The sequence below is a fragment of the Leopardus geoffroyi genome, chromosome C2, assembly GCF_018350155.1.
Source record: "Leopardus geoffroyi isolate Oge1 chromosome C2, O.geoffroyi_Oge1_pat1.0, whole genome shotgun sequence".
NCBI classification, from domain to species: domain Eukaryota; kingdom Metazoa; phylum Chordata; class Mammalia; order Carnivora; family Felidae; genus Leopardus; species Leopardus geoffroyi.
This window is the reverse complement of record NC_059333.1, coordinates 45,222,424-45,238,265: the sequence shown is the minus strand read 5'-3', so window position 1 is coordinate 45,238,265 and position 15,842 is coordinate 45,222,424. Positions and strand designations below refer to the sequence as shown.

At 32.7% G+C, this 15,842-nt stretch overlaps 1 protein-coding gene across 7 annotated transcripts in view; it reads right to left on the bottom strand.

Moving 5' to 3' along the window:
* Nucleotides 1-15,842, bottom strand: part of EPHA6 (EPH receptor A6) — an 868,006-nt gene that overhangs the window by 686,222 nt on the left and 165,942 nt on the right. The gene's annotated exons all lie outside the window — the stretch shown is intronic.

The following is a 15,842-nucleotide window of genomic DNA, read 5'->3' as shown; positions in this document are numbered from 1 at the left end:
GGTCATGTGGGAATTCCGTCAAATTGTCATGGCAAAATTGAGATATTTCTCATGAAATACTACTACTCCATGGCCATCAGACAGTAAATAAATAAACGTTCATTGTTATCACATGGAGAGGAAAATTCTCTCAAAAAAACACTGCTATCTCCTTGAGGAATTATTTTATACTTTGATCTTGCCTTTGAAGTAATACTCATTTAAAGATACATTTCAGATGCAATGCTAGACTTTCTTTAGTGTTTCATTAGTAGGCACAAGAATTGTATGGTATGTTTTCCATTTAGCAGTCAGGCCATTAAATTGTATAAGTATCACTAATATCTACAGTTCAAAGATCATAGTCTCTTCTTAAGAATGCCAGTTATACACACAATAAAGAGTCTTAACAGAAAATGATGTATTAAGCAATTATTTCTCCATTTCTTCCAATCAAGTTTTTCTGTATTTATTCCAAGACATTATTAAAACAAAGGAGTTAGGGAGAGAAAGAAAGGTGGGGGGAAAGGAGGAGGAGGGAGAGAAGGAGGGAAGAGAGAAAGAGCAAGACTATTCGAATAGTAAATAACATAAGGCAGACTGACTCCTTAAAAAGGAGATGATAATGCTCACTGTGAAATACTGAAAATATATTTTAAGATTAAATGCCAAATGGTTTTTCTAAATCCTTAATTGTGATGAATTATCTATATCTAGCTATATTAAAAGACAAGATAAGAAGAGCATAAATGTAATCACAATTCTACAGTAAAATATTCAGATAAAATATTCAGTGAGTTAATTTCTCTAAAGGCATAAATAAGAGAGAGGGTAGGGGGTAGACAGCAAGAAAGAGAAACAAAAATAAATGAATGACAAAATAAAGTAATAATAAATTTGCAAGGGGGCACAACTGAAGATACAGATCACAAAAAAACTCATATACATACATAAAGCTTCATACAAAACACCCTTTATAATTTGAAACTATTATTTTAGCTGAAAACAAAGGTTTTATTATTCTTTAACAGGTATAATTTATTGCTTACTTTAGAAATATGTGTGTAAAAAGATACTTGTTCAGGATTATCAAAAATTGGGGAGAATCTTTTTAAAAATACTCATTCTAAATATATTTTATAACATAACAAGCAAAATATATAAAATTGTGGGCGCTATGCGAGTGTATGTGCCTTCATAAAAGTAACAGCTCAATTGTTTGAACAGCATTGTATGGCAAGGTCTGTGTGTATTGTGCAGCAGAGATCACGGTAATTCATAGCAATTCATAGATCCTAGGATATAAGAGGCATGCAATAAATGTTAAGGTTATAGCCTACCTTAATAAACACATATCTACCATTGCTGAAAATTCAATAAAATCTGAAATTAGGAGCAAAAAGGGGAACCACTGGAAATTGTACCTTATAGTTCACATAAAGTCTGTTTTCTTGTAATTTCTAAGTAAAACTGTAATTTCTAAGACAAACCGATTTTTACTTATCATTTGCTCCTGCGTATTATTTTACACAAAGAATATAAACAATCAACTTGCCAATTTTTAACAAACACACTTTCAGTGTCTAGTATGGGAACCAGTCAAGATATTGCTGAATAAGAATTAACGAGCTAGTATCAAAGAGAGTCCTTGAGAAAGGTCTTATAAGCAAACAGCTCTGAACTAATTCTCCTCTAATGAAAATACACACAAACCCTACATTTTTTACTAACTGATCTTTTCTCTCAGATATTTAATAAAAATCTCGTTTCCCAAAAATAAATCAATATGAAATCCTCCACTGAATGCTTTTGAAATTATATTCCTTAGCACAGACACTTTAATAAATGAATGAATAAAAAAATGGCTAACTTTGGAGGAAAACCGTTCCACTAGAGGTTTTATTCTATGTTTAATTGCAAAAATGTTACACCCTAATAATTGGCTCAAAATGAAACGGCCTAAGCCCCTCTGGCAAACCTAGTATTCTTTAAGCTTTGGCAACACCCTTAGCCCAGGTGATTGATTAACTAACCTTTCTTTGTGTAACTATAGATCATGCATTCTTTTCTAGAAAGAACAGAGCACCTCTGCACAACCCACAGGCACTCAAGAACCAGACCCTGCTGCACAACCTCCAAGCACTGAGATAACGTCTGTAGCTGGCACTGATGGAGTCTGCACATAATCAAGAAACATCACAGACCACTGTACTCCCTTTATTGATTAACTACCCTAAACTCATTTAAAAACCTCTGGGCCAGGCAGAAACCTCACAGTTGGCCTTTGGCCTTCCCCCTGAGGTGGCTAGCCTCCTGAATAAAACTCCTATTTCCTTTCCAATCAAAACTCATCTCTTGAGTACTGGCCTTACAAATGACGGGCAGCTGAACTTGGGTTTCAGTAACAGAAAGAAAAAGTTTGATAATTTTTTTCATATTTCTCAGATATGCTTTAATCTGCCTATAGTAAAGAGTTTTGCAAACATTATCTATAAAAACATATTTTAGGTTTATGAGCCATATGGTATCTGAATCAACTACTCAACTCTGCTCTTGTGGCTTAAAAGCAGTGATAGACACTATGTAAATGAAAAGTCTTGACTGTTCTCCAAAACACTTTATTTCCAAAAATGGGCTGGGATGGCAAGCAGGCTATAGTTTGCCAAGCCCTGCTATAGGGTATTATATGATACTGACAGAGTCTCTCCTTGACCAAACTTTAGACAGGCTTCTTTAAGCCCTCTGCTCAACTAGACCCAACAATGGGCTTTTGTTTCTATTCATGTAAAGTCTAGTTTTAACAAGAATCGTGCTAAGTCTTAAGTTTAGAGAGAATCCCTCAACCCAATATTTGGCCACTTCCTTATCTCCTGATATTTGATCACCCTAATCTGCCATTAGCAAGAATCCTGTCAGATCAGTCCAGCCAGAATCATCCCTTACCTCTGATGTTTCCTCTTAATTTTCCAACCACTGACCCCTACCCTGTTCTTTGTCCATAAATTCCCACTTTTCCTTGTTGAATTCAGAGTTCAATTCCTCTCTACTCCAAAACTCCTTTGTTGTAGTCCCCTTAAATAATGTCTGCCTTACAGTTCTTTAACAATGTCTGATCATTTTTCCTTTCACAATATCAAAAATAATCTAAGATTTTCCTTTGATTGACCAAACTCCATATTTAATAACTAGATGATGTCTTCTTTAAAACACAAATGAAAAACAAAAACAATTTTTGCTGTAAAGTCTCATCCTTTAGTACTTTAGTAATGTTTCTCTTTTGCCTTTTTAATTCTTAAAAAAATTACTGTTTCATTATAGTCGTGAATTTCCATGAAAAATCTAATATGTATCTTAGAAATCAGCATCTTTTCATTGTAACTTTGCCTTAGGCTTCATTTTATTGCAACAAGAAATTCTCTGTGGCATTCCTGTTGTTCCCATAGTTCCCTAAACTAAGGTAGGTGGAGGTTAATTACACACATTCTAAAGGAAGATTACCTCAACAGTTAAGGTAATTCCTCTAGGACTTAGTAAGAGGTGATAGTGATGACCCTACACCCAAATCATTATTGCTCTTCCCTCACCAGTCTCAACCCTTATTAACTAAGAATGACTGAATTAAATAATCCATCAATTTTCCCCATTAGTGATCTCTATTTACCACAAATTAAACTACTTTATGCAGTTTCGTCTATTTCTTTCTCTTTCTACTTGGTACCACTGACAAAATATTTTTCTTTGGGACTTAATAACTACCTATTTTAAATAATTTCCCATGAATATATTTTAATATCTGTCAGGGTTCTTGCTCACCTTTACTGTTCTTTTCAAATAATCCACATGTCATTCCATTTATTATTTCACATAAAATTTATAATCATTTTTACTGAGTTCAAAGTAGCTAAAACAATGAGAAATCAGAATTTTGAATGTGATTTATGATTCTAAATTAATATTTATATCTTCTGAATGTTTCAGTTTATCATCCACAAACACACTTTCTCATCTAAGAATTATTCTATTCTTCTTTACATCACTCAAAACACATTTTTACTTCATTGCATTAGGATACCCTCTGACCAATTTTTTTAAAATGTAAGAAAAACGTATAATTCAACATTAAATAAATGCATTGACACCAAATTAATTTAAATTTGACCAAAGATGGGTCATCTAAGGAAATATATTGTTATACCTCATCAATAGGTTTATAGAGGAATTTTATAGTCCCCTTAAATAGATGCCTGTGAAACTTTTAAATATTCAGCAACTATCATGAACAAAAATATCATCTAATTAATGTATGCTATTTACAGAATAATTTTGAAAAGTATACAATTAAATATAACATTTCATCTGCCTGGCAAATTCATTCACATTAAGCAATCTGAATTACTTGTGAATATAGTCACATATAATTAGACTTTATGAAGAGTATGCTCTTGGTCATAATGCAATTAGTAAATTAATTTTAAAAAGTATTTTAAAAAGCTCTCACATAATCCATATTTATTGTCGTTTCGAAGTTTTACCAATTAAAATTGTTAAAATTAATTTTATTAAAAATATTATTTGGTCAACATAGAGATAAATAATATAAGATTTTTCACTGTGATAGGGTAAAAAACAACCCACCCTGGGTAATAGTTAACTTTAAAACAAGAATAGAAATAAAACAAAGAAATACGGATATTAGTCATTTTAATAAAAAGACAAAAAAAAAAAAAAAATGGAGTGATTCTACTTAAAGAATTCTATCCAAAACAATGGTTGTTTATTTCTGTCCAAAGAAACAGGGTTTGCATCTTTTAAGAGGTTTTCATGACTTTTTTAACAGTCACTTTTGATGCTGTCAAATAATAGGAATAAATCATGCCTTTTCCCTGCCCACTGTTGAAGATAAAGCAGCACTTGTTTTTACGCTCCCAGAGTTCCCATCAATTTTGGTATTGCGTGCTTCTTTATATGGTGATAGTCCTTGTATATAGCAACTGGCAATTGGAAATCTCCATCCCTTTAAATTTATCACCATTCTACAGTTCCCTGTAAAACTGAGACTAAATACCACATTCCTTATTTATTGGAACTCATTCCGAAAACAGATAGTTTGTCCTAAGCTCAGACTGAAAATAGTAACTGGTTATCAAAGTTTATTGCTCATACAGAATCATGATAGAAAGCTATTTCTAACACTAAATTCTTTTACTGTATACTATTATATGTAAAAAAGAAAAATCTCAAGTACAAAAAAAGACTTACTTCTTAAAAAGGCCATGTGCATAACTGAGAACACCAGTGATCTCTTTAATACTGTTGTTATTTCCAAAGACTCAAAAATATTAATGTCCCCCAATGTCATCACAATGTGTATTTATCACTAACTCCTAGGTAATTATAGTAACTTATTATAAATGAAATCAAGAATGCTTTTCTCACAAAGGATCACAAGATTTCTTAAACCAAATAAACGTATTAAATGTACTTATATCTCTACATTGTTTCACCCACTCCTTTTTCTGCATCAAGTTTTTCCTTTGATGCTTGTTTTTCTTACAATTTTGTTGTCCTTTGAAATATACTTCCCTAGAGTTTAAATATGTAAATATCTGAAAATGCAAATTACTACACTTTTGTTCATATGGAGAATAGTCAATCATACCTCTGTACTTCCAAAGCTAGCTATGAATATATAATGAAAAATTTTTAACATGAAATTATTCCCAAATTTTAATATGCATATTATAATTGTACTATTTATAGTTGTTTTGATGCTTAGAATATGATTTAATCTGAATTATATACAGATTTAATAAATACAATACTTTATTATTTTATTATATTTCTATGAAATGAAAAGTAACATCTTTTTCTTCTCTGGTAAAATGTTGCCATTATGTCTTCAATGTACTACATAATATTCCAGTGTAAGGTTTATGCTGAATGTTTACTTGTGGATGCTATGTATAAATAATCACCCCCTTCTTCAAAATAGTTGAATCCTATTCCTTTTCTATGAAAACAGAATAAGGTATGGATACATACAAATAACTTTTCTTTTACTGTTTAATTTAGCATAATTAGTTCAGTTTGTATCTGCTTTGATGTAACATTGTTACACATCTTCTGCTTGTCTGTTGATAGAAAAAAAACCTGATTATACTTACTGGACAAACATAGCTTAATATTAAGGTGCACACTGAAAAGCTTTTACTCTATGGATTATGTAATTTTTACAAGTGTGGCAACTGTAGGTAAAATTTATAAGTCACTCCTATGCCAAAACTTTTAAGAAAAAGGTATGTGTTGTATATGCTCTCCTTCTTCTTCCACTTATTGGATACAGATGACTATAAGGCCATATGTGATAATGAAGCTACAAGTGGAAATGGTGTAATTCTCTATTCTTTGTATGAGGGAAAACTGTCAACAACCAGGCACACTTTGGGGTCTAATGTATGTGAAAAATAAACTATATGTTAGACTCTAGAATTTGGAATTTTGTTTTCTCAGCTTTTAAATATCTATCTACAAATATATCCTCATACATATGTGTGTGTATACATATACATATACATATACATATACATATACATATACATATACACATACATATACATATACATCCTCTTCAATTGGGATATACCCAAAACCAAAACCTAAAACATATTGCATTAGCTTAGCAGTCAGAAGACAAGTGATATGTAAAATTGTAATAGGAGACTACACCGATGGGAGACCACATTACATAATAGTAACTTTCTTTGTAAAATTTTATCTGCAATAATTTGGAAGGCAGGTAAAGTACTGATTTATTTGTGTTGACTGAAACTTGATGCATCTAACAAGTTATTTCCAGGAACAGGTGACCTCAATCAATATTGGCTGGATTGAAAGTTTCAAAGAAAAGGAAAGAAGAGTATAGAACTTTAGTGCTGTCAGGATTATAAAAGATCACTTCTGCTCCATCCCATGGAGAGGAAATTAAGAAAAAGCAGCTTGAGCACCAAAAACAGATTAAGACATCTTAAACAAAAAGACTCAGACCTATGTCCAAGATCTACCCACCCCTATTTTATAATGACCTCAACTTAGATGCCATTAGGTTAACAAAGCATATGAATAACAAAGCAAGTAGATACATTAGTTAAGCATTCATACTTGAAAACTATGTCCAAGAAAGAACTTTGGGTGTAGACTTCTGTGTAGTTTCTGGCACCTGGATTGACAGATAGATTAAAAGTCTAATTTGACTTTTAGGAAATTTTATTGCCAACAAATTTGGTCTGGTCTCCTATAGCTATGAAATGATCATCAAGCTCTCAAAACATTACCATAAAACAGGTATGAAAGCTGTTCAGCCACCAATAACTACTCCAGAAGTTGTCAGGATGATAAAAGAGGCTCACAGTGGAGTCAATGGCCTTTGAGAACAATGGGTAATAATGTCCCAGTGAACTCACATGCCCAGATCTGTTCTTTACAATGCCTATCCATCATGGCTATGGCTGGGTTTATTCTTTCTTAAGAAAGAAAGGTTTTCTATGTATTTCAACTATTGTGTATTTTATGTTAGGAGAAGGTAGGTTTTCATTCAATCTGTGGGTCACCAGTTGACAAAACATATGTGAACCTAGTGGAGAAAACTTTGTATTACCAGATATATGAGGATGAGCATACACATTTTGTGGGTAAAGTGGTAGACTACAGCAGAGATGACCAAGTAGCTACAGAAACTAGGGCCTCCTCTTCTTTAATAGAGAAGCATTGTTGGAAAGTAACTACTGAGTCAGGGACATCACTTAACAACATCTTACCTCTATTTCCAGCTAGGTGTGACTATATAATCAGTTCTCACTGTTGGTACGTAAAATGATGTATCTCTTCATATTTGAGTTGGTTAAAAATCACCTGTACCTTCTCCAATCTCCTGCTGCAATTTCTGGACACAGATAACTACCAAACTCTTAAAAGATGGTGGTTTCCCTAAATGCAAGAAGCCTAGATCCTTGAATCACCGCATTGGGTATAACTCCTATCAACCAAGAATTCCAATATGAATTATTTGGTAAATTTATTAGTGCTCTTAAGTTTGCTTTATAGCTTTATATAAAGCCTCAGGGAGCAGAATTAGCCCAACTACAACATCTCCAAATTAAAACAAAAAAAAAAAAAAAAGAGAGAGAGAGAAATAGAAAACAGCCCTACAAGTAACAATTCCAAAAAAAGAAAAAAAGAAAAAAAGACAGTAATGCTTAAATATATAACCAATACACTGAGATCGGGAGATTTAGAACAAATTTCTTTCAAAATTAATTTTAATGTGACTAAGATCCATAAAGAATCTATAGAAGAGAAAAACTATGAAACAAATCAGGCAGAAATAAAAAAAACAACAAATGAGAAATTTAAAAAAAAAATGAATAGCAAAAACTAGTGAAGATAAAGATAACTTAATAGATGAGGTAAACTTAACTAGGTATAGTCAGAGTGAAAAATTCATAACCTAGAAATCAATGCTAAAGTTGATATTAAATGTTAAATAGTTTAAAAATCACAAAGATGACAATATTGAAAGTCTCTAACAAATATCTAATATATATTCTAGAAATAGAGAACAGAAAAAAATAATGCACACACACACTTTCTTAATTTAAAAAAATGCAAAGCATGAGGCACCTGGGTGGCTCAGTCGGTTGAGCATCTGACTTCGGCTCAGGTCTTGATCTCACAGCTCATGAGTTTAAGCCCTGCATCTGGCTTTATGTTGATAGCTAGAGCCTGGAGCCTGCTTCAGATTCTATGTGTGTGTGTCTCTCTCTCTGCCCCTATCCTGCTCACACTCTGCCCCTCCCTCACTCTCAAAAAAAAAAAAAAAAAATTAAAAAATATTAAAAAAAAACGCAAAGCAGGAAAAAATAAATGCACACCAGTTATACCATAATGTAACTGAAAACCAAATATATGGAACCTATAATCTCCCAAGTAATAAGAATTAGAAGAACATTAGCAACTACAATTTCAATAGATTCTCATGGACAGGGAAATAATATTTTCAGAATGTTAAGGAAATATAATAGTTACCTAGTATTCTGTATCCAAGTAAATAATCTTTGAAAAAGGAGGTTAAAATAAACCTATTTTTAAATATACACTAAATGAAGAGTTTAAACACTTATAGTACCTTGCCAAAAGATCAGAAATATACTTCAGCAAATAGCATAATGAACCCAGGTAACAGGAGATAATAAAGAAAAAATAGCAAGTATAAAAACTTAATATATCTTGATGTATCTAAGGGGTGACTTTATAAACCTATTAATTCTATTTCTTTAAAAGGTAGAACTAAATTTCAAGATTGGTAGCAATTTCAGTGGATGGCATAGTATACTATGTTTGAAAAGTGAATAGAGATGCTAAATAATTTTATCTTTTTAATTTTTTAAAATGTTAATTTATTTTTGAGAGAGAGAGTGAGACAGAGCATGAGTTGGGGAGGGCCAGAGAGAGGGAGACACAGAATCAGAAGCAGGTTCCTGGCTCTAAGCTGTCAGCACAGAGCCTGACACAGGGCTCGAACCAGGAACCATGAGAACATGACCTGAGCCAAAGTCGGACGCCCAACTGACTGAACCACCCAGGTTCTCCAATATCTTTTTTAAATATATGCATTAAGAAAGGATTTTTTTAAATTAAGGATAGCCCCTATAGAAATAGGAGTTTTAGCATTCAAGTCAGCAGAGAGTAAAATAGTTACTAAATTTGAAGTTAAAATTTAGTTAAAATCACATACTAAAAATGATCATTTCAAGCCAGCTTATGTTTTAACCTATTTTTAAAATTGTGACAAAGAACAAAATATAATTATTTAGCTTTATCTTTCTTGGAAAGAATACCTTCTATTTTTAGACTCCTTGGAGCCTCTTGATTTCATATTCTTCTCAAGCTGGGTGAAAGTCAGGAATTGCTTCATGAAAAAGCAGCTTTATTTGGAATTGAAGGTTATATTGTAAGAGTTTATATTTAGTTTTGAAAACCTTTAGAAAGTGAAGATACTATTTGGGCCAATAAGTATGCCCTTTTTTTCTGATCCCAATCTCAACTTTTAGCTTTCCATCATATCCTCAAACCCCCTTATTTAATGTCAGCAAATCCTGGTGTCTCAAAATTTCTTTATGCTCTCTGCTTCCACAATCACCTCTGATAACATGATTAGACAGAAGATCATAAACACAGAGCATAAATGTTTCTGAACTGCAGCAGAGGACAGAGCCATGAAGCCTTAATAACAACACTCTTCAGGAGATCAAATCAATAGCTATGTCACCAAAGGCCCTGTATATCCCATTCATTCAGTGAACAGTAACGCAATGGTCTGAGAACTGCCAGAATCCTTTCCTCATGAATTTTAAAGCAGCACTAGAGAAAAATACATAAGTAAAAGCATATATGTAGAAAGAGGAAGAGTGTTTAAAAAAATTCTCAGTGTTTTAGAACTTTTCTTTCCATAGTCAAGTGTTATTTGTTAAATTACATCATGTGATACTTAAAGGCTGGAAGAATATATCCTTGCCGTGTGTTTGTACATACACAAGCGTAAAAGCCCGAACTCTATTATCTCTAAGTACAAGTGCCACTGTCTTAATGAGATTTGTTTTAAATTAATATCCAAGAGGAATTTATTAGAAATTCATATCACTTCAAAATTCACTACTGAACAAAAATTGCATTCAATTTTTCATGTTAATTGTTTCCAATTATTTCTTCCATAGTGTTAAGATATTCTTAGATATATGCAGTGAAAGACTATTTGATGTAAATTAATGCTTCATGAATCAACATTATTTTTTATTCAAATTCTTTGTGGAATAAATTAAGACAATTAAAAAAATAAAATATGTAACACCACTATGCCTAAGTATGATAGTTTTAATTATAAACCTGTGAGATAAAATTAATAGTTATGAAAAATAAGTTGAGATTTGTGCCGAGAATAAAATACTGCTTACTATATATAACAGAATAACCTAAATGACTGTTTGGTTTTAAATTTTAGCATATCTGCATAATATAATATTTATGTCTATTTAAACCTGATTGATAGCAAGAATAAAAGAACCTCTCCCCTTTACGCACCTAGCATTTGGATCTAGATATGCCTTAACAATATTACAGAGAAATGAATCACATGTTCAAATATTAAGTAGTATAACTTTTAGGATAAAATATAATGATGAGTTATTTAAATGCAAATAAATACACATCATTCATAAATAATTGATAGTATGAGTAAACACAGATTAATTCTGTTTTAAACCAGCTTACCGTGTTTTTGTTATATAGCAGACCAAGAGTTCTCAAATCTATTCAAGTAAATTATCAGAATCCCTAAAACCTCATTATAATTTTTCCTGTCTATCGTATCTAACAGCAAAGTTCAGGTAAGCCTATAATTTTTTCCATCATTATCAGTATCCTGAATTTCAGAATAGATATGTAGATACTGTTCTGTGTTCATATCAGATTCCAAAATATAAACACAGGAAAAAAAGCCCTAATGAATGATCAATAATAACTTAGGGCTCCTCTGCACTGGTGGACAGGCAGGAAAAGTTAAATCAGGATTAAGGGTATAGATGCCTGGAATGAGGAAATCAAAGAGAAACAGAAAGAAAGAGAAAACTGAGGAATGGGAGAAGGAACAAAGTAGGGAGGAAAAACACAAAGACCAGACTTAAAAATGTTTAGGCTTTAGTTCTTAGTCTGGTATTAGTTACTGAGTGGCCCTGGGGAATAAAACTCTGTTCTCAGTAATTTAGCATCTTGATTTATAAATGAGGGATAAAGATATTTTTAGGGATTTCCAGATCTAAAGCAACCAGATCTACTGTAACCCTCCTTGAATAAAACTTTCCTATTTCACAGAAATAAGAAGACACAGAGCATTCCATAGGTATACCACTAGTGTCCACCTTTAACTATCAGCAGAGCTTGGTTCTCAATGCTATGGTCATTCATAGCAATAAATTTCTTACCCTTAATTACACACATGCTTTTAAAATACTCCTTTATCTGACAGCCCTGTGAAACAGACACATAAATAATTCTTATAAATAAGGAAGATGAAAATAAACAGAGACAGGGGAGGGAAGGAAGGAAGGAGGGAGGGAGGGAGGGACGGGATGACTCAGAAGGCAGAGCCAGAAACCACAGAATGAAACTAAGTACCACAGAGAACCAATCCCAGGGAGCAGAACTGGGCTCCAATCAAAGAACATTCATTACCCTCTCTTATTATAAGAGATCTTGACAACATCCAGCTGTATCTCAGAATCACAATGGACCAGTAACTGCTGTGTTCCTAGCCTTTAGGAACGGGAAAATCTTTTACAATTATCCTGTCCCTATCCCATGTGTTCTGTGTAAGGAACGATAATTTATCTTTTTAGTTCTTATTTCTCCAGATCAAGAGGAACTTGAGCTATGAAGCTTCATTTACGTCTGGAGCTGGTTTTAACAGTGCTCTTCTGGACTTCAACATGATGCCATAATGGAATAAATGTTTGGGAGAATGTGGGGTTGTGTACATGAAGGAGAGACACTAATCTTGAGAATCCAGAGAGTGGACTGTGATATACTGTCACATTGCCAGCTCCCTATAAACATATTTCCAGGTATTCACCCCCTTGTGTACTACCCCCTCATATACCCACTCTTTACCTGCCCATGTGAAAAATTTCCTCTTAAGGTAGCCACCATACTGTAAAATATCTTAAACTAGATTCTTAAATGATGGGACAACATATGGAAAGGAACTCTGGAAGATAAGAGGTTGTCTTAGACGTTCCAGCTCTGGTCAACCTCAACAGCTGAATTTAGCTGCACTGCTGACCTCTGCTTAACCTACAGCAAAAGAATTATCCTGTTGAGGCCTGAGAAATCATAAATCAGTGTGGTTTTGAGCTAATACATTTTGGGTTGTTTTATCTCTCAGTAACAATAGATAACTAAAACATAAGGCTTATCAGTATTTATCTCTACCAACCTACCAAAAGTGATTAACAGATAAATACTCAAAAATGTTAATAGCTCAAATTAATTGTGTGTGTATATATGTATGTATGTACACACACACATACATATACATTATATATGTGACCATATACTTCCTTGAGCTATGGTTTTATTCATATAAGTTCCAATTAATTTACCATTTAGTTTACATGTAATTCAAAGATTAGGTTGTGAAATAAGTTGTTGACAGATGGCAATAGAATCTGATAAAAATTATTATCAAAGAAAATAAAAGGGCAATGCAATGCATCAAAACAGACACTTATATAAATACTCTAAAATGGAGACTGGTGGTAGTACAAGATACCTCTCTCTAAAAATGAGGTCTCTGCATCCACTCTGACTTCCCCTGTGTTCTTAAATAGCAATTTATTGTATTTAATTGGAACAAGCATATGTGCATGTTTTTAATATTTCTCTATATACTTTATCATGAGTTGATTACAACCAGTACTTTATTTATGGATAAGGCAACTGTGATTTCAAAGTTAATAAGCCATGGATTTAGAATTCAAGCTTAATTCTTCCAATTCCTGCCATCCACTACAAGATGATGAACATTGTACTATACCCACTCTCTTGCATTTCTACAATCAAATAAATTAAAATAAAGATAACAAGCTATAAAAATAGATGAGTCTAGCAGTAGCTCTACATAAGCTGATAATGATTATCATTTGTCCAAAATCATCCTTATCTAACAACTGGAAGTGGAAGAGTTTAAGGTATATAAATAAGAATGAGGGGCGCCTGGGTGGCGCAGTCTGGTTAAGCGTCCGACTTCAGCCAGGTCACGATCTCGCGGTCCGTGAGTTCGAGCCCCACATCGGGCTCTGGGCTGATGGCTCAGAGCCTGGAGCCTGTTTCTGATTCTGTGTCTCCCTCTCTCTCTGCCCCTCCCCCGTTCATGCTCTGTCTCTCTCTGTCCCAAAAATAAATAAACGTTGAAGAATGAAATTCACAGAGCAAACATATTAACCAAAAAAAAAAATCTAGTCATCAATAATTGACACTACCTTTTATTCTGTGATTAATGCCACAAAAATACAAATATTTAATAAAAGCTAATCACATAAATCCTGGGAATTATTCTTCACGTATTTTAAAATCTTTATTATTTTTACCAATGAATGACTAGTTTCAACCTAATTTAAAATGTGGTAAAACTACATGATTAGTATCAGTATCCTCAGCACTTATTATCCTCTTAATCCCACTATTTATTCATCTATATTAATCTTTCTTTAGTTTATTTTCCAACATATAGAAATGTTTATAAAATTCCTTCAAAGAATCATTTCTGACTATTCCATTGTAAATCCTTGTTATGGGTAAATAAAAACTTGGAATTAAATCTATATTGATAAACTTCAATGAAACATCTTTTAATAATTAAATAGTGGAGGAAACCTGGTTCATGCTTTATAAAAATATACCACAGATTCTATACAAATATTTTTAAACAACCAAATAAAATCATTAGAACTGACTAGAGTTAGTGAACTTTTGAACATTCAAGAACCCAAGTGTTTTATAAATAGATAAAACCTTTAAAAATACACACATGGAGCGCCTGGGTGGCTCAGTCAGTTAAGCGTCTGACTTAGGATCAGGTCATGATCTCTAGGTTTGTGAGTTTGAGCCCGGTGTCGGGCTCTGTGCTGACAGCTCATAGCCTGGAGCCTGCTTCAGATTCTGTGTCTCCTTCTCTCTCTGCCCCTCCCTGCTAACAGTTTGTCTCTCTCTGTCTCTCAATAATAAAGAAGGTTAAAAAAATTTAAAAAAAACCACATATATTTCCCATGACCCTTACATGCATACAAGTATGTTTTTTTCTTATTATCATCCTTTTTAAAGAACATGAATATACCACAAAAAAAGAAATCACTAAATTTAATATGGTACTACAGAAAAGAAACTTATAAATCACCTACCATCAAGAGGGAAATATCTGCACTATGTTAATACTTGTCTACAATAATTTTATTTCTATATATATTTTTTTTTTAATTTTTTTTTTCAACGTTTATTTATTTTTGGGACAGAGAGACAGAGCATGAACGGGGGAGGGGCAGAGAGAGAGGGAGACACAGAATCGGAAACAGGCTCCAGGCTCTGAGCCATCAGCCCAGAGCCCGACGCGGGGCTCGAACTCACGGACCGCAAGATCGTGACCTGGCTGAAGTCGGACGCTTAACCGACTGCGCCACCCAGACGCCCCTTTATATTTTGATTATAAGATCTTAATCCAAACACAATTGATATATATTATCTTTATGTAAAAATTTTTAATGTATAAATTTATTAGATTAATAAGCCCTTACAAAATGATTCATATATAAAGAAAAAAAATGTTCTACCTTGAAAATTACAGGTAGTTTATTATCATAACAATGTGAAAGGTATGGCTTTAACTTAATTACCCTTGTATTGTGTTAATATTTCCTGACAGATCTTACAGAAATATTATTATTACAACTAAAAGGTAATTTGTTATATGGTAGAAAACGGTATTTTATATACAGTTATGTATGCTAGAGCTTAAACTGTATTTAACTGGTTTACCGAATTCAATATGGAGCAACACTTGTCATGGTATACAATTTATTTTATATTTTCACATATCCTCTCCAGGAGGAAAAGTAATAAGAAACTATCTTATAGTTAATAATTTCTTGCACAATTAATTCTACCAGTAATAGCATTTAAAAATTTATCACTTGAAAATAAATGTATAATAAATTTACCTTTTAAAAACATTATTTAAATGCATGATAAATTATTTGAATGCA